General features: G+C 36.2%; 1 protein-coding gene across 1 annotated transcript in view; it reads right to left on the bottom strand.

Annotated features, from left to right (window-relative positions):
* TTLL11 (tubulin tyrosine ligase-like family, member 11) overlaps nucleotides 1-21,290 on the bottom strand; it is a 59,542-nt gene that overhangs the window by 6,837 nt on the left and 31,415 nt on the right. The window lies entirely within an intron of this gene.

Raw genomic sequence — 21,290 nt, 5'->3', positions numbered from 1 at the left:
AATCAAGAACAAATACTAAGGTTCTCAAAAACAGAAACCATGTTATAGGAATATTTAAAAGGATAACGAGCAGACCATTCTCTGATGCCAAAAATAACACCTATAAATACGACTGACAAACAGATGCTGCACCATTACCAGGTTAATTGTGGGAGCTACCATTAACTCGTAACTCCCCTTGAAATGACTGGGAGCTGGGCACAATCATACCATTTTTCTCTAAGTTTTGAAATTTTGTTTTATACTAAACCACTCCTTTATCAAAATCTTGGGTTTACCACCCTAAGAAGGTAAGAGTGGGTGCCTGGTCACCCTAACACTGCATGGTCGCCTGGACCCCGTGCCCTTCTTTTTATATGGCCCTTTGGCTATTGTGTCCTAGGAAGAGGTCAGCAATTTGCTATGCAGGTATTAAATTGCAACGACTTCTAGCTGTGTACCTTCTGGGCACTGCCCAAGCTGCAGAAACAGATGGAAAACATTACCAGTGTTCAGAAGTTCAGGGGGATGGCTATCAATGCAGCTATAAAATTATAAAAATGAGTATTTTTTTTAAAAGGCGAGTGATTTTTAGGACCCCACAATTTTGACAATTTAAGACATTACATTTTCCATAGAACTCTAGCATTTTCTGAAAATCATTTTCCCTTAAATTTATTTCATATAAAACATTCCAAAATTGAAACACTGACAATAAGTAGTTACGTCTGAAAATCTTGATCAAGGTATGCCTGCATGATTCCCATACAATGCTTCAAAAATATTAATAGTGCATTCATTGATAAAGACATCTTAGTTTAATAACAGAAAGCCTGGATGGACATCAAATTGCATTGCTCCTTTCTGCATCCCTGATCTGGAACAATATTTTTCTTTCATAACCTTTTTTTTTTTTTTTTTTTTAAATTTTAGGGGGTTTTTTTCCTTCCCTTCTTGCTTTTCCTTGTCGTAACCAGTAATGCTCCTTAGATCACTTAATAAAGCTGAGGTAACAACAGGTTCTCAACAAATTGGGCCCCACTGAGTTAATTTTTTCTAAAATGGCAGGTTTTTGGTTTTTTTAATCCACATAGTTAAACGTTAAAAGCTAAACATTTCAACCTTCCCCCCCCATAACACACAAATTATTTTTCTCGATGTAGATTCATTGTGAAGCTGTAGAATATCCATATTCCTTTCAAAAGGTCTTTACAACCTCACGAAAGGTAACAGGCTAACTTCTTCCACATAGACAAGGAAACAGCAGATAGCAACTGCACGTTGGTGTTATCAGCATTGAACAAATATAGGTATGCAGAAAAAAGATGACTTTCATGGAATTTCATGGACTATTTCACTGGAAATGCTTAGAGATTGTAATAATCTAATTATATTTAAACGTATTTTCCAATAATGATTAGAAGCTTTTACCTTCCCTGGTAAGTAAGGTACAAAAGTACACTAAGATATATTTGCAAAGAAGAAATTCTAACAATACATTCAGAAGCAATACGGTTCACATAAATGCATACTTGCACTACTCAGAAGACAACTTCTGGGCAATCCCATTATTTTTTCTTCAACTCCTCTGTGCCTACTGTCAAAATACATTATTTCATCTTCATTGTCATTGCCAAATTCCCTAAATAAAGCTGATTGAGATAATAATGTTCCAAAATAAATGTTACATGTTTATTCAGCATGACATATTTTTAATTTTTTTTCTGCATTTGACATATCAAAAGAAAATTAAAGATTGCTATCCTCATAAGGTCAGAAAGTCTGATAGCTGTTAGTAATTATTTGACACCCACTAAGCATATGCAGGTTTTCATTTTCTTTCCAGCCACTTTTGTAAGTACCTATCATCAAGAGTAAGTGTAATTCACACTAGGTACTAAAAAAATTAGTGCTTTTACTACATTGATCTTTTGTGTTCCTGAGCAGATTTAGTGTCCTTCAGAAAGTTCTGTTCCAGCAGAAGATAACAATCAACAGAGTTATTATTCACCCACAGCACTGCAAATGTTATTAAGTCAGATCTACAGTAAATCTGTACCTTCCGACTTTGACTGCAAAAGACAGCAGATTTCCTTAGCCCTTGTACAACCACCCTGTAGTCAGTCATCCATAAAAAATATCCCCATGGGATATTCAGCCTCTCTCTTCTACTTCTAAATTTCCCTGAAAGACATTAATCCATTGCCATGCTGTGTCCGCTTTCAGTAGAAAATACTTCAAATTAATACTTTTAACTTCTAGTGAGAGATATGATGAAAATAAATGTATGGCAACTGTAAGACAAAGGGCCCTTACAGGAAAAAAAAAAAAGAATCGCAAAAAAAAAAAAGTTTTAATTAGTATGAACTAAATTGCAATATCTAATTTCTAAGAGACTTGTTTGGGGCCAAGTTTTCAACCCTGCTTGAATGTGGGCTCTGAACTCATTCACACCTCCAGATGTTACCTTCAAACAGCAGCAGCTCACCATCCACTGCAGCATCTGCCCAAACTATAACCACAGATGTGACTGCTCAGTGCAGAACCGGGACTGGAAACTTCTCCCTGCACCAAATGCCAGCTCCAAGTTTGTTTAGATGAACTTTGAACATTAGCAGAGGTTCCAACAGTTCTTTGTAAAAAGCATCCGCGTTCAGCCTCTTTTGGTGTTTAAGTACTTGTAACTGCCAAGGCATTGCTGCTCGGATGGGACTGTCACGCTGCGATTCACAAAGCATCTGTTCTTCTAAGACAACTATTGTTACAAACTTCTAAAATAACAGTACTTCTTTTGTATCCACACTTATATTCATTGCTTTTGAGTATCTGTAAATGTGATCATTTTTTGAGATAAAAGACTCTAAAAAAAAAAAATCTTTAAAAAATAAATAAAAATCTTAGGTAGTGCTTGGGTAATGTTCCTGTCTGCTGCAGACAGGAAAGTAGAAAAATAATGCTATTTTTGTCTTTAGTTAAGTAAAGCTTAAAGTAATAAATTATTAGCTTTGTTCTTTCTCATGTAAGATTGGATGGTGGTTCCACTGCCATGGAGTACCCTCTGGCTGCCAAAAGAGCGAGAGTATGTACAGCCAAGAAACAATAAGCATGCAGGCTTCTATTTTTAATCTTAAAAGGTCTGTTCATGAATTTAAAAATTCAAATACTCAGCCAGGTGAACTAGACCTTGACCAAATGTGAAACCTTGTACGCAGTGGGAGAGAGGTTGTGTTGTTTGTAACATAACTCTCGTTTTAGTGATGCCTGGAAGCCCCGACCCTTTCTCATTCTAAATTCTTGAGTGTTTTGGATTGTACATTATTCATCCATCATTAATGTTTTCAGTTAGGAAAATACAAAGCTTTACTTTAAAAGATGCAAGCAGAGCTGAGGAAATTTCATTAGATTTCATTTTTTACAGAAAATGCTGAAGAGACTGTTACAGGGAGCAGCTTCAGAGAGATTAATTACAGCCCCAGCACTCTTTGGTGCCTGTGCTGCCCAGCGTCAGGAGGGAGGCTGGAGTGGTGTCCATCCACTACACTACTGAGACAGGTTTGACTTGTAGAACAACGGCTCTCAGCGTAGTCGTCTTCTGCAAATCTGTTCTTCCTTCACAAATCCGTACCTCTTTCCTGCTGAAGGAACAGTCCCTGGAACTTCTGAGGAAATGCAGTAGTTTAAAAGAGGGTTTTTTCAGCCTTTTCATTTTTCAACCCCCATCCTCAAAGGAAATGTGAAATGGTCATGAGGAGAACACCCAAACCATAATCGTAAACAGATACCCTGGACACATTACTGCTGGGAGCCACAGAAGACTGTCTCTCTGACTGAGGGGGAAGGGACACAGTCAAATTATTAAATGGTACTATGTTTGGTTTGTATTAGGGTCATAGAAAATTGTGCTTGTAGAAAAAAAAACTCTATTATGGTCAACGAAAAACTATTGTTGAATGTAATAAAGCAGAGGCTCTAAACTACCATCTAGAATTTCCTTCTTCCCCGCCTTTCTTTGGAAAAAAGCCTACAGCTGCCTTTGAGGTCATGGATAAAAACTCAAAACCAGCTTTCCATTTCAAACTTTTACTGAAATAGCTCTTAAAACCATATTTCTTATTAGAAAAGTATTTTTTAAATAAAACCAGCTTTTTTTGTATGTTACTGCATGTCTCAGTCCTTTCCACTTACACATTGGGAAAGTCTATAAAATATTTAAATCAGAACAAGAAAACTTAATTCTAATCTTTATTGCCAAATATCGTACTTCCATTAAATAAAAAACAGAGAATATACTTCTTAATTTGCTTTTACAGGTTATTGCTTTTACAAGTTTAATGATTTGGTTTGATTCTTTAGCTTCCCCCTTCCCCCAAGATTTCCTGAAGTTTCCTTTTCTAATGCACTAGAGCTTAATTAATTTGATCATATAATTTGGATTAAAGCTATAGTTTTATTAAAAGTGAAAACTAAGACTTTCCAAAACAAACCTGCACAAGAGCTTGTCTGTATCTGCAAAACTGAGTTGATACATAGACTTGCCTATTCTTCACGCTCACCTTAACTGCAAGCATTTACACTGACTATATTTGGAGTATAATTCTCCACTGCTACCACAGACAACATTTCAATAAAAGTTTATTTTCTGTAGATCTATTCAACACACTTATATGCACCCAATCTCAATGTGGTCTCAACATGACTAATTAAGAAAAACTGCCTAGCTAGGTATATTACAGCCAGACTTGGTATCTATAAAAACAGAATTTTACTGTGATCTGCACATTTTTGCAAGGAAACAGTGCACAACATACTTTTTGCTCTAGCGCTAGATAAATTACACTCACTTGCAATGCACCGTTACATTTTCTTCTGTGTTTCTCTACCATCTGCCATCGCCACACCATAAGGGTGAGCGGATGACATAACTCCCCAAGGGTCATGCAATCAAAGACTGGTATAAGCACTGGCAGTACAGCTACAAAAAGCAGAAATACAGCTCAAAGTCCAGCAACAATGAAAAAGTATTTTCACCTCCATTTCTACCATTGATTTATCAGTCAATTGGAAAACACAGAAGTACACGTTTTTGTAATGTTACCTATCAGATTCAGTGTTACTAAAAACTCCTATGCATATTTATCATCCAGTTCTTTCTTACTCTAGAAAGTGACTTCCAAGAAATACCTTAAATGCTGTCTCATTCAGGACTTCACCTTGGGAGTCTGGGTGCAACACACAGGGTTCTCACACTTGGCCCTAGTCTCCCTGAAAACCTTGCAAAATGTCTGTGGACAAGTGCTGCAGTGGAGTTGCGGGGAAGGGATCAGAAACTCCAAAATGCTGAAACAAATCTCCAGAAAGAGAATCTTGCACGGGTTCCTTCCATTAGCTCATTTCTCAGGGGACTTCCAACAGGCAAGGGGAGGAGAAGAAAGCTGAGCCCCACACTTTAAAGCTGCTCCTTAGAATTAATTGTTTTGACTGACACAGCTGAGTCAGGCTAAATGAATGAAAGGTCAAATATAAGGTAATGCTTCTATTGCCATACAGAATAAAAGCAAAGCTTAATTTACATACTAATGTCTGACCTCAATACATTAATTTCTCTAATTCTGCAGCTCATGACAGATCTCTCTTTAGAAATGATCAACTGTGGAGAAAATATTAACTGCATCTTTAAAAAAGAATTTCAATTTTAATAAAGCTTACGGAAATGACATCTAAGACTACTTATCTTTTATACATGATTACTAATTTATTAATGTTTCCTCCATCTACATTTTATCCCTTTCATTCTGACCGGCCTTAATCTTTATGCAAATACAAGTTGCTAAGGGACAAACAAATTTGCAACTACTAATTAAAGGCTTCAAAATTTGCAGCATTTTGTATACTTGTATATGAAATTTAGCTGTCAAGTTCAGAGTAAAATTGGGTAAGCATTGCAATATTAATATTTCTAAGAATGCTGACTTGATATTTTTAACATTTAGGGCATTGCTAGAAGTATAAATTAAGCAATTTTGGTATCAGCTGACAACTGCTTACCTAATAAAAGAAAATATTATGTTCTGGATTCTGAAGCTATAATTATTCCCTCAGCTGAGCCTCTATTCTCAAAGCAAAGACTATGTTAACATAGTTAAAAGTAGAGAATATTTTGCATGACAAATCTATCTATCCACCCATTTATGACCATAGTATATGGACCTCCCAAGAAACAGATACATGTTTGTTACTGGAATGTGTAGGTATGAAATACATTTGTGTGCTCATTCACAGAAATAAATCCATTAGGAAACAGTAAGTCAAAGCCAAAGCAGTGTCTCTGCATTATCAACCATTCATGAATTTTCTTTTATGAACTAATCCCATTACTTTTATTAACACACAGAGACTTCCAGCACTCACAGTATGGGATAGCAAGAAATTTCATAGTTTGACTGCACATTGTGTGAATAATCAGCATCTTTTGTTTTGTACCGGCCACTTGTGAGTTTCATTTGAAGAAACTGAATATTCATCTCCTCTTCACCCTCTGGCAAAGCAAAAAATGTCAATAGCACTCGCATTTCCTCCTTTCAAAATAATAATAAAGTTGCACAAAGATAAAAGTATTAAAAGAATATTAAACCCCACAGAGTAAGAGATTTTTGAAGTTTTGTTAGAAACATTATAAACATATAGTTTATTCAACACTTCAAGAATGCTTTGTGGCAGTCAAAGAAACCACAGTAAACAGTCCATATTTCAAAGAGCAGAATCAATCACATTAAAAATCAGGATTGATAATCACCATGTTGTTGGCAGACAACTAACTTCACATCATACAAAATACATTTTGAAAATGCAGCAGCTGTCCTGTCTCCTGGAAGCAGAAAGTGCTGAAAGCAGTTAGAATTTCCAGCTCTAAGAAAAAAGAATCCATATCACAGAGAAATAAAGCAGTTAAATCACCTCACTTAGATTTTAACCTTATTGTGAGCATGACCATGCCTAACTTTGCCTGCACCTTCAAGGCCTAACATTGCATTCATGCTGGAAGGATGAAAGAAATGGAGCACACTGAGTTTGTTTCTGAGAGTTGGCAAACACATTTTAGGTGAACCCAAGGACAAATTAAAAATGTACTCCATAGCCTTGCCATTTGCTTAACAAAAACAAAATAATTTATCAGATTCTTGAAAAAGTTAAATCAAAGCCCCTGCAGTCTGTCATCAACAATCACAGCAACTCTAACGCACAGCATCTGCTAGTTGCAGGCTTTCCATTTTCTGTCCCATGAGTGTTATTTGTTTACCATGTATCATACTCTAAGCTCCACAGACATCAGTCCCCTTTCTGAGAAGGATGGTTCGCTGCCTCTTCAGATTGGATGGATTTATTATAAAAATAAACACTTCTCATTAAAGATTAAATAGCTTTTGAAAGAAAACAGAACACTCTGAAAGTTTGCCGCCTTAACACATTGTTAATGAGCGTTTCCAAGATGTAGAAACTTAGTGTGGATCCTGACTTGCTCCACACCAAGGACACAAAGTGATGGATGAGAATATTACTGACGTTTTCATATCATATGCAGGGAAGACTAGAGCCTCCACTTCAAACTCAAAACCTAAGACAAGCTGATGAGCTGTCCTACACATTTTGTCTAGGAAGAAATGCAGTTTGTATTAGGAAACATGTCTGCTAGCCACACAAGAAATGATGCACTTACTGGAGTTACCAACGAGTATTCAAGGATTAACACTTCCCTTTCAAAGGAGTTGTACAGAGCCTTTCTTGTCTGAATTGTGCATTGATCAGAGGAATTCCTGAAACAGGAGATGGTACAGAGGCACACTGTGCTCAACCTTCCAGTTTTAGCCTACACAAATGTGGTCATTTCTGTTCACTCCTAGATGATACCATTCAAGATGCTGTTGTCTACTTTTATATGGAGAATGCTACAGAAATAATAGCTTCTGATATTCCATAATACAAATAAACTTTCAGATTCCATTAAAAAAAACCCAAACAAACCACAATATGGGCAACAGCTAACACCACTGCAGTCATCCACAAAATACCAGAGCATAGAGAACAAGAGAGATCTACATCCTTCCCTTGAAAACACAGCCGTGGAAGCATTTCAGAAGATGACCCAGCCAGAGAAACCACTGGTTCAGAGACACCTGAGAAGCCCAAAAGTCAAGTCGCTCAGTTATTTGAAGAATTCTCCATAGTTTGGAATGGATCTTATCTGCCCTGATTCATGAGTGAGGATTTGTCCCACTATGCTTTGAAAATTTTTTTCTCCTAGACAGTTTAGGTGCTTGTGATCTTAGTATCTTCCACATCAGAAAGGGCTTAATTTTAGGGTGTTTTAAAAAAAAAAAACATGTATGAAAAGAGGTGTTTAGGTTTTCAACAAGCCTATTACACAAATCAGAAGTCAGAAAGGCTATGTTAATTCCCTTGTATTTTAAACTAAAGCTCAATCCAATAAACCATTTCAAACCTGATATCAAACACTGCAAGTGTTCACCAGTGATACTGTGATTAAATCCAGTTTTGTTAAACTCCTACCTTACTAGGTGATTACAGGAATCAGTACAGCAGCACACGAGAGAGAGACAAGACATCCTTTAGAGATACAAAGCAGATACTGCACACCTGGGATAAACATCCAACTGGATGTAATAGTTGCACTTGAGCTCTGTTTTTATTTCTATAGCACTCCCTAATACATAGTTTAAATCATTAAAGTGAAGAAATGCATTTGAGGAGTCTCAGGTGCAATGTGCTGAAAAAAATAGTTATTTCCTAATTATTAATTGAGATTCTTTATTTCCAACTTTCTCTTTTTAAGAATAATGGTAATATCAGTCTGCGTCAGCTGAAGATTTATTACTTTTAATGTAACAGAAGCAGTGAATGCTTATGCTATTACCTGTCATCTATTTGAGTGCTGCAGAAAATATGGCATTACTATAATGAAATAATGGATAAGCAATGCAAAACCTGCATCAGAAGACTTTGTTCCACTGTAGCAAAAAATTATTATAGAACAAAGATCATTAAATATGGTCCCCAATACTTTATTTTTTTGTGGAGGTAGCTTTTATTATTCCTAGTAGATTTATTTGTGTTCACTATTTGCTTTTAAGGTACTTATGAGCCTCATTATTTCTCCAGAGTTTCCTTTGTTTCCTTTAGAAAAGCGTGCCTTAAAAATAGTAATACAGGATACTGCAAAGGCAAACCAGTTGTAAAGTCTGATAATGTATTGAAACCAACATTAAATTAGACCACCAAGTGTCTTACAGTAGAACAGAAAAAACCTAAGCCCCATGATATTTTTTCCCATGTGGAAATTATTCTTAGAAAGCAGTCATGATTATGCTAGGGTAGAAAAGGAGCTTTACCCTGTCATCCAACGGAGTAGAAAGCAGCAGTGCAATTGCATTTTACCAGCAGTAATCCTCCTATTAAAGCAGGTGAATTATACATACACAAATAACACTACTGATGATTACACTGCTGTTAAGTCATGTGGCTTTATACTTTCATTTTGTGGCAACTGGGTGCTAGGCAGTTTTATTGCTTTCTAATTTTTTCAGAGACTAGAGACCAATTATTACTTAAAAATAAGCCAATCATCTCTCCTGCTAAAAGATGACTAGCAGCAGAAGTTAAATTATAGAGAACATCACTGCCCCCAATACATTAATTTCTGTCACTCTGTCACTGTAAAAATTTACAGCAGATATAATCTCTTTGAAGGGGGATCAAGTCATAGAAAATACAAGCCTAGTTTTAAACAGAATTTTAATTTTAATGAAAGCTTCAGGGAATGATGTTTATGCTGCTTATCTTTCATACCTGGTGATTAAGTTAATTTATACTTAATGGAAGAGGATATTTCTAATCCCCAGACAGGCTCAACATCTGTCTGTGACTATGTTTTTGGAAGCCTTAAGCTGCTTGTGATTGATGTAATAAAACCAGGATCCTGCAGAATTGACACCTGAAGGATATCTGTAAGAGGGAAAATGTTATTTTTCTGCTCAATGCCTGTGCTTAAGTCAAGCCAAAATCCCAAGCACTTAATTTTGCTGTCCCTTAAAAACCTGCTTTGCACTCCCTTGCCATTATTATGTGAGTATAAACAGGGGAATAAGAAAACAGTTCTCAGATATGGTTATGATCTAATATTCATACTCATTATGTGCACTATCTGAGAACACGGAACTTTCTGATGGCCTGAAGCTGATGAGAATAATAAAGCTCCTGAAAAAAAATCAGAGAAATAATCTTCATTTTTTCTTCACTTCTCATTCCATGTCTATTTAAGACCACATGCTAGCAAAATAAATGCTTGCATTTTACCCTACAGTTACAACAGAAAAAAAAGTCTTGAAAAGTAAATGTCTTGCCAGGAAAAGATAAAATTTTCAACTTCGTCCCAACAAATCACAGTATTCCTGCAGAAGGAAAGAAAACAAACAAACAAACAATTGGTATTTCCAGCTGTCATGTATATCCATGTTATTTTAAAGTAATGCTCTTCTAGAGAGGAAAGCAGCTACCAGAGATTATTACAAAGCAGTCCGCTAATACTATCACACACTGGAAAAATCTACAGAAGTTCAAAGCAACACAGAATGGAGGGAGGAAGACCTAGAAGGTGAATGGAAGTCAAACAGCAAAAGAAAAACAAAAAACCCAAAACTGCAGGTTTGAGTGCTTCATCTGAAACTGCTTCTGAAAAGGGATAAGATAGTGCCCACAGTTGCCCAAGTAAGTCTGCCTGGAACAACCAGCATTTACACATTAACCAATAACGCTGGGAACATGTTAAAGGAGTGCAGTAATATTTAAACTCCAATACTCTTATCAAGTGTCTTGTAAGAATGTCTGACATGCATTGCTGTAATTTCCTCAGGCCTAAAACCCCCTTGTTATATTAAACATACCCTCAAAAATCTTATTATTTATATATCTTTATATTAAACTGTTAGTATAAATTATAGATTTTTCTCTCCGGTAAAGTAGTGGAACACTTTTAAAATATTAGCAGTACAAGCTGGACCCATTTTGTAGCTCTGTTCTCTGACATACTTGTTCCACAGCCGTTGTCTGGGTCCATCCTGGCACAGATGACTGCCCTGATGACTGGGGAAAAGGCAGCGCAGAGGGAGTTGCTCACTTAAAGCAAGGCTCAAGATCTAGAACTGTGAACACACATGTAATATAGCACCATACAACTGACGTACAAAGCACGGAACAATGAATACACTTAAACACGTCCCAAGAAAGCACAGTGAAGTTTGCTTTCACAAATTAGGAACCTGCATTTAAACTCTAGCACTCTCTAGCCACTGAATTAATCTAAGGAACACTTTCCAGTTAAGCGTCCATGTGTAAAAGACTAGTTAACAGGAAATTCTTAACATTTCCCTATTCTATCCGGTTTTATCTCAGGGAATCTCTATCTTACACTCATGTCTCCCTGTCTTCTACTTCTGTGGTCCCTTAGGTTGATTTTGCTTCTCCCTCCTCCTCGTTCTCCTCTAAGGATTGTCACACAACTTATATTTCACAGGACATACTTGTTCAGAAACTACCAAGTCTCTAATCCCTCTGGTTTTGGTATTTTCTTGGGAAGGAAAAAGACCCTACATCACATTTTGACATCCCATTTCAGAGGTTATTTGGGTAAAGAAAAACGTAGTGATTCTTTATTTTATTTTAAAGGATGAAAAAGAATTAAGATCTCGGCAACTGCAGTTGAAAAAAATTAATGACTGCACGTGAAAATCAGCAACATTAAATTTGCAGTGAAAAACTGTATCCTATCTCACTCACTCCAAGTATCTTAACAGGTTTACTCAAAACCCTTTAAAAGTAAGAGGGCTTTTTCAAAACAAAGAAACTCTTCAGACTGAAAAGAATATGATAACCTCATTCAAAAAAGTCTCATTTTTAATATTTAGAAATATCTAAAAATAATGCAGAAAAAATTTGCTTCCATTAAAATTCCAAATAATTTTAGAATTGAGCTGACTTTTTTCAGTGCTCTCCCCAAACCATGCATCTGAGTCAGTGAAACCTGCCAGCTAAGATACACTTTGCAGTCAATGAAAAGTACTACCAGTTACTTCAGTCCATCATTAAAAAAGAATGGAGTGTATTTTGTTCAAACTAACAGTACCAAACTTGGGCTTTTGTGCTACATTACAGTGAATTAATGGTTTGCATCACATGAAAATACATAAATGGTGTTATTTCTTACAACTGCATGGGGTAATTAGATCATTAAATCTGCTCTATAATTCACAGCTGCACTAAGATTGACAACTACTTGCTACGAGTTCTCCCATTCTTAACACTGACACCTAGATACATTGCAAATAAATAATTCTTGGAAGGCATGTGCACGTAAGAACTTTCAACTGGTATTCAGGGATATAATTCATGCATATGCATTCATTTATTCCATTTTACTGTTACCTTAATAAAACACTGTTATGTGGCCCAGGAGCCCTATTCCAAAGAAATTATTTGCTTCTTTTATGAGTAAGGCGATGTACCTTAGTATGCCCTTGGCTGATCGATTTGTTATAACATGTTCTAGGTTGCACGAATTCTTATTTTTTTAAAATCAATTTGTTCGTAGGTTGTGCCATTCCTGAGAGAACATAAAGTACATACTGCAACTCAGCAATCACATGAAGAACTTAAAGGTATAACTGGAAACTAAGACAAAGTATTCAAGGCTCATCCCACAGATTTCATGCAATCAAAACTACCACAGTTGGTCATAGTTTTAGGTTCACATTACATACAGGTTGTAAAGATGGCAAGGTTGACAGGTAAGAAATAGGACATTTTTATACTATATACACATAGGCATGCTGTATATACAGACATATATATACAAATACTCACTATATACACTACAATTTATCTTTACAGTAAATATTTGTACACTTATTTTATGAAAACTATCTGGTGGGAAGCAATTTAGTATCAGAAAGATTACAGAAAATTGGAAGTTACTGGAGTTTCCATTATAGACCAACTGGAAAAATTAATTTAAAAGCAGAGTTGCTGCTGTGCAGCACAAACATACATTCAAGAAGGTAAAAGGGAAAAAATTTCAAATTAAATAAACATGTATCCTTAATTCTAGACAAGGCAATTAAGCTAATGTTCTGAAAATCAAATTTCATTCAAGAAGTATTTAACTGCAGGTTAATAATGGAAATTGTACCATATACAAAAGCCATGAAAAAGCTATATACTGAAGAGTGCAGCTGAATCACTAGTCCTGCAGTAAGTCAAGATACCACCCAAAAACTAGATTATGTTAGCAAGCTACAGAGTAAGCAGAGGTGACAATTATTTTGCTGATAGCAGAAACTCGGCTCAAATGATTAGCATATTAAAGTGTCAGGAAAAAAAACAATATGCACTCAAGCCTAACTACTAATCAACTTCCCTGTATGAACATGCAAATTCAGTGAACCCACTTGGACAGACAAGCCATGCAGATGCTGCCTCTGCCCCATACTTTTAAGACAGAGAGAAAAAAAAATGTTTTTAACTTCAAAACACAACAGCTTTCTTGTATTGAAAACTAAAGAGGAAATTACAGCAAATACACAGAAGATGTAGTACTATATCTTAAAAATGTACTTCAAAAAATTAAGCAGTTTCCTTAACAAAGGAGACAACTGCTCATTTTCCTCCTCTTCTTTGCATTAGACAGGCTGTGACTAACACAGTCTAGCAGAAGAGAGGAGATGGTATTTGTGGAATGTGTACAGAAGACAGAGAATAAACTTACTTTCTTTCCCTATATGAGGAACAAATTAGATTTCATTTAAATCAATTTTATAAGCAGAAAGTTACTTCCTTATGCAGTGTTGCTGAACAGCCTGTTTTCTGGTTAGCACGCTAAGCCGTGTCCTCCTCTGCCTGGGTACTCTCTTCAGTGGATTCACTAGGCACAAATATATTTGTTTAGCTTCTACTACACAACAGTTTTTCAACTTAAGAGTTAGTCCAGATTAACACACTTTGACAAAATGTATTGCACTTTCAGAGCTGGATGGGTGCCTAGATACCAAGGCAGAGAAGCCCAAAACAACCTGAGCCAAGTACTGAAAATTAGTTGGAAATTAAGCCCTTGTTGTACACAAAACCACTAACCCTTTTCAGGCTGAAGAGATGTCAGCCTTGAAGGCTACATATGAGAGGCCCTGAATGGTGGAAATAACGTCTAAGAACATCAAGAACTTCTCTACCATATTAATTTTGCAAGCCAGTCTACCTCTGAGGTAAAAGGAAAAGGTGAATGGCCTTAACAACTACACTCATTCCACCCTCTCAAAGGTACAGTGAGCTAACTCCACAAAACACTTAAGTATGTGCTTAAGTACTTCATTTGTTTTATATCCTATCCAATGTAACCTGAGCAAATTTCTGACCATGCTTAATCTGAATTTTCACCATTTTCAGCTGAAGCTTGCCATCAGCAATGGCTGGATACAGCAAACATCTGTACACGACAAAGCTCCCAGGGATGCTTTGAAGTATTGCTGAGTTTATGTTTAAAAAACACCAAACCAAAACAAAACAACACAAAAGCAGCTTGCTTTGTTCGAACTCAGTCAAAGCAGAAGCACACACCAAAGGAGCTCCAACATCTATACTGTCAGTTATGGAACGAGGCTTCAACAGCCGCCAAGCGCCGCAAAGCCTTGCTATCAGGGTTTTTGGTACAGTTTGGTGAAGTCAATGGGACTCCTCTTGCCCCAGCCATTACTGCTGGTTATGAGGGATACAAAATACAGCATGCCTTAAGCCAGATTTTATTACCATTAAGACCCACTTCTAATCTCTAATCCAATAACTGAATTCAAAGATGTATTTCAACCCAGTGCCCCCACATTCATTTTTATGCCGTTTGGAAGGAGACTATGCACCCATCCCACTTTATTCCTGACCTCCCTTCTTTTTGGGCAAACCCTGAAGATTACAGCAACTTTTGTGGCTGCACTATAAAGACTAGAGGAAAGTGACATTGTGATAAAACCTTCCTTTTCTCTGTATTTTACAAAGGTTTTCTTTCCATTTAAGAATCATCGTAAGGGGAAAAAAAAAGCAAAAGGACTTCTTAATGATAAACTTAAAATGTAATCCTGTGTGAATATCTAAGAGATGTAATTGATGAGGCATGTTTTGATAGATCGCAATGTTTGGAAAGTTCAGATTTGATGGAAACACTCTTGACAGGTCACACTCCTCACTTTATTTCCAATCCCTCCCTACTGCTCACTGGAAATTTTAGAGAGCAAAAAGAAAGAAGAGAGATGTCAATAAAATTGTAATTCAATTACCTGCATCTCAAAACATTGTGATTCAAATCTAATTGGACAAACTAGTCTCCATTTGCAATTTGATAACATAAAAACAGACTTCGGTTCACACCAGAGCTAGGGGCCCTGCAGCACGCCAATTACTGTGAAAGCATACTATGGTTTCAGACCAATTAATTTCACAATGCTGAAAATGAAACCTTTCAAAATTCTGCAACACAATATCAATTCTTGTCCATTAAGATTTTTAAATGAACTGGGCCTGTCATCAGCTTGCTTGCTTAGTACATTCTAAGCACTTTCAGCTGTCCCTCAATATGGGGTCATTTCAAGAGATTCAAAATAAGACTGAATTCACTCTTTATGTGGAAGTTAAAATACAGTCTTTACATTCAAGACGTTAGTGCTTAGAATACAATATATGAGCAAACACAGACCAACTTGCAAAACTGGACTATGAATAACAGCACTTTTTGCAGTGATGAAGGTTAAAATGGGAATAATCGTAAATTAATCTGTTGTCAAGCATGGGATTATTTAGTGCTGTGTTTGTGTGCATTCCAATGATACTCCATAAGTTCTCCATTTTATTAGCAAAGGACTGTAAAAAATGAGAAGAAAGATGAAAATAAAACCATCAAAGAATGACATTGAGAAAACCCTTTTTAAAATCCCAATATCCTGAATATTCTAATAGCACGCCATCCACCAAGTTATGATATTGTATAGAAAATGCAAGGACTCTAAGCACTCTGTATGAGAAAGTAAAAGATAAAGAGATTACTAATGACGATCAGGTTGGCAAAATGTGAAGACTGCTTTGCAAACCTTAGTAAGCACCAGGGATATTTACTGAAGAGTGTACAACTGGATCTAGAGTCTTCCAGAGAAAAAAACTGAAGCTTTTCTGTAATATTTTTATGTAACGACAATACATAAACTGACCTCATATACTACTAAGCATAGTAACAGGCCATATCCTGAACACTATTAATTTAAAAAGACTGGCAATACATGGGAGAAGCAAGGCATCATCCTCTTTTCACAGAATGAAGATGGTAGCAGGAATAAAATGTTTTGTTTAAAGGTCACTGAGTAAATCAGGAAAGGAAATTGCATCTTTTATGTCCTAGTCCAGAGTTATTTTCACAGAACCAACTTTTCCTGTAATGGTTTGATAGATAAAAACATTCAAGTGAATTACTGAATTCCTACTGTATCTATGCTAGCAATATGGTTTTAGCTATTTTCGAAGAAACATTATTATTGCTTATGTATTTATGCATTTTCAGTCAATTAAAACCTTTCAGATTACATGTGAAATAGAGCCACTTATAAACTAAAATATCTGACCTAATTTTTATCAGCAGATTTTCTTTTCTTTTCTATGTTAGTACTGCTGCCACAGCACATTCTAATTATTTGACACTGTTCTGCACTCAGTATTGTATTTTCTGTTGTTGTAGTAGTAAACACTCTTGTGGTGCTTTCCTCGAAGTGGCTCTTAAAACCAATGTAGAACTATTCTGTGAATCAAGCACTACCAGATCCTTCCCTTCCCACTGTGGAAGGATGTCTCACATTGTAGTTAACAGAATTTCCAACAGGGCCTGTCCTAATCAATAGGAGAAAGGTTAAAAGCTCTTAAGGATGAAGCAGATAAATAATTGGAAAAGCAAGAACAGCGAGATCAAGGCACCTATAACATTTGCTTCACAAAACCAAACAGAGTAGTTGAGGCTAGGTCTTCTTGAGCAGGATGAGAAATAGCAGTAGAAATAAATACTTTCCAACTACAGAAAAACAAAGTTAATGTTTCACTAATCTGAACTGAAGTAACATTGACAAACATCGCATTTAAAAGTCTCCCTCACATGTCTAACTCATCAAAAGCCGCATGGGCTAATGTAACAGACAAGAATTGATACTGAAGTTGGCAGATTGCCTAATGAAGGAATAAACCAAAAAGCCCTCTAGGAAAGAGAAAGGGTCTAATTCAATGTGCTTTCAAAGGGCTTTGGCAGAATGATCCTGAATATGAATGCTGGGTCATTTTGACTGATGGAGAAAAAAATTGTGTCAGCCTCCAAAATGAACCAGAGTAGAAAGATCAATCTCAAGAAAGCCACACATATGAGTTTATACGCTCTCGGGCAGAAATAAGGCTTGGAATGAAGAGGTGGTGCTTGAGAAGCATTTGAATAGCTGAAAACCTGACCAGACTGCCAAGTGATAGCAAAGGGATACAGGAATCAACCTAAAGCTCTAGCAATCAGCTCATACAGTCAATTAGCAAATGGAAGCCAAAATACTGATACTACCACAGCTAGGTTTATTACGTGCTTATTTTTATAAGCACTAAACTCGCCCCATATAATGCAAAAGGCACTGACAACCCTGAGTAATGAATCCCTGTGGAACATAATACAGTTACTCACAGAAGCGGAAGCTGAGATACATTGCAACAAGACTGCAGAACAGTCATTATTTTCTGATCAGTGATAGCAGCAACACCAGTATTCTTCCATTCAGTCTCTCCATATGTTTGTGTACTGAGTTTCTGACCCTCTTAAACCAACCCTGTCACACAGTCATAACCTTAGAATATATATAGTTAGATAAACACAGTAATCAATGGCAAGAATGACTTTATCATCATCAAAATCTAGGATAATCATACTCTTGAGACATCTTTGCACAGTATATTTTCATATTTCCATTAAACATGACACAAACATCAGGGGAGGTTATGAAACTGAATAAAAAATATCTGGAAATTAAATGGAATACAGCCGCACAGGTGATTTCCTGACTTTTTTTTTCCCTCTTTAAGGAAGTACAAAATTGCTCCTCAATATCAAGAAATTAAGAATAGCATTAGGATTTGGAAAATGCCTTTGAAACATACAAAAGAGAAACATTACTGAAAGGCCTGTGTAAGAAAAGAGCCACACTCCTCTTGCAGTTTAGTAGACAAGGTTAGACCCATCAGTCACCGGCACAGCAGGAGACATCTCCTAAAGAAGCTGCCACTTAAACATAAGTTACATTTAAGGCAGAAATTACATAAGTAGAATGTCCAGAAATTAATTCATGTTTTCATTTAATACAGATCATATATTCTGCTAGAAACTATTAATTTTGTCCTATATCAGAGAAAGAAATAATTTAAAGTGAGAAAGATGTGTAATCCACACAGCAGAAAAAATGAGCCACCTCGTTTTATGCAAGAAAAGAGTAACATCTTTTGTGTAGCAAGTTCTACAAAACCTTGACTGGAATGTCTTCCTAACTACATAACACTTAGAGATAAAAAGTCAAACTGACATACATTAATATTTACAGGGTGGTCTCTGAACAGAGTGACATTAGCCAGTGTTTGCATGCTGATCTTGCAAAAATTTGAGAGAGACCACATTGGGGTTCCTCCTGCTCAGGAAATTAGTTAATCATATTTGACATTTGCTAGACCCACAGAATACAGAGAAAAGAATTGTACCTGACATATTTTAAAAAGAAGAAAAAAATAATCAGAACATCACAAATAAATTTCAAGGCTGAATTCAAACAAAAAAAACCACTTAAGTGGTATATACAGAGAACAGTACTGAAGAAAAGATAAACAGGCAATGAAACAGCAATACCATAATAGGTAATAAACCAAACCCACTCATTTTTGTGGACACAATGAATTGATTGTTTTTATAACAGCCATAGATTAAATTACATTTCGTTTCCAAAGTGTTTCAATTCTTTCTTCTGTCAATGGCTATTTCAGTGCTGAATAAAAGTCATTATATTACTTAGGGGGCTGCACCTTCATCATCTCTAGCAAGCAAAAAGCAGATTTTCTTCCATGAGCAACTCATATTTCTAATGACACATGTCATAGTACTATGCTTTCTTTGTCAAAAGAATAAAATGCTTATTTTCTGTCTGGAAATATGTAAGAAACTAGGCATGTAAATGCAAGAGATCATACTGGGACACAGAATAAACAGCAGCAACAAAAATATAAAGAAGTCTCTTATTATCTCTGGATTAATTAGCATTAATAAACTAGGGCACAAATATTTTTGACAGGACAGGAAAGCAGGTCATTAGCATTGATGAGATGATATAAATGATCTTCCTAAGACATTTAGAGCACACCAGCTCCAAATGATACTCACAGCTTGCAATTATACCACCAGTCAAATAGTTTACTTCTAACATCCACTGAAGAATATACAATATTTGCATACAAGACTGAGACTCCTTTTTGCTCCTCAAATCTAATGCAATTTTTAAAAGAATAAATATCTGATAATTAAACAAACAGTGAAACTAAAACATTTTACTACTATCAAGATTCAAAATCAGGCACAAAAAAGTAGAAGTTTGCAAAGCCTTTTAAAATGGATTTTCTGTTGGAGTCACAATATAAACAATGATTTGCATCAGTGATTATCTTAATTAAACTGCTGTTTACATAAGTAACGTTGATTTACTTTAAATGTTGTTCGGTGTCATTAGACCATTCATTTAACTGTGCAAATTTCCTTTAGCTGAAGTCTTCTCCCACCTTCAGTAGGCTGTGAATAGCACCTCTGCTGCAAGAAGCAAATCCAGAGCAAATTTAATACTATACAAGCTTTATACAGGTTTCTTTGTAGAAACGTTATGGAACATAGTCGAACCCCTTAACTTACACTACTACGTGACAAGGATTTCACTTTAAGTTGGGCATACCCAAGCTTTCCGACCATGTTGCCTATTACAGACTTGGATAAAAATGCATAGTGCGATCGCTTCCCTGTCCTACAAAGGGACATACACCACTCCTGCTCTACACGGTGCTTTGAATATGTTAAGTAAAAACCCCTACACTTCCCCATCTTTTTTTACATTACATTTTTCACTCAAGGAGGAAAGCTCCCTCCTGATGATACGATGACCAGCTGGCTAATCTAGTACTGAAGGTCTTCAGTAGATCATAAACTCAAAAGAGCTACCACTGCTGAAAAAATGTAAGCTGGAAAACCCACCACGATGATTCTGAAATTAGCAGTGACAGATGTTCGGAACAGAAATCAAGATTACTGGCCATCACTACCCCCGAATTCACTCTGTAGTAATGCTAGAAGAAAGTAAGCTTTGTTTAATAATACTTAACAGATTTACAGAGGAGTTAAAAATTCCATCTCTCCAAGAAAACAGCTCAGCCACAAATGATTGTGTTTGTTCCAGCATGTCATGAGCCTGGATGACTGCAATGATCTACTCAAGCCTTAAAATCCATGAGAACAGTACTGCCACACAAACAAAATCAGAGAGTTAGTATCTTCCATAGTATTTTATTAAATGTTTTAATTTCTTAATTATGAGTGAAACTTGAGTTCAAAAGAGGACTAGTCTAGGAACCAAAGCTAGGGCAAAAAAGGCTCTAAAATTTCATTAGGAAAAATAAATTTAAAAAAAAAAAAAATCAGAAACCTTTTTATAACCATGCAGTTTTAGCTGGATTTTTCTTTTTTTAAAGAAGAGGAGCAAGGAAGTAAAACACAACATGTAGTTGATTAGCTGCATTCTTTCATTTCAGAAAGGGCTACTCAGGCTCTGTTTGGTCAGGCAAAGCCAGACACCACTCACCCTCTGGGTTACAGAATGGCTTGAAAACCGCCTAACAAAGTAACCCACAGAGCCGCTTTCAGATTCTCCTCTTGAGAGGCTCCAAGCCGCTGACATACATCTTCACCCTGCAGAGCAGTACATGGCTCCAAATTTCTTTGTTAATAGTTACTTGGAAACTCCGCTGTCATCAGACTTTGACTACAACTGCGCCAAAGTAGAGGATTCGGATGCAGCAAGGAAATTAAGGCAGCAAAGCGGGACATTAATCTCTATAGGGATACCTACTGCCTTCAGGATCTTGATGTGTAGAATAGGTCTTCTGTGTATGAGGTA

This window comes from Haliaeetus leucocephalus, unplaced genomic scaffold, assembly GCF_000737465.1.
Source record: "Haliaeetus leucocephalus isolate CR32 unplaced genomic scaffold, Haliaeetus_leucocephalus-4.0 Scaffold306, whole genome shotgun sequence".
In the NCBI taxonomy this organism is placed as follows: Eukaryota; Metazoa; Chordata; class Aves; order Accipitriformes; family Accipitridae; genus Haliaeetus; species Haliaeetus leucocephalus.
Note: the sequence above shows the minus strand (reverse complement) of the source record. Positions and strands in the feature narration are given on the sequence as shown.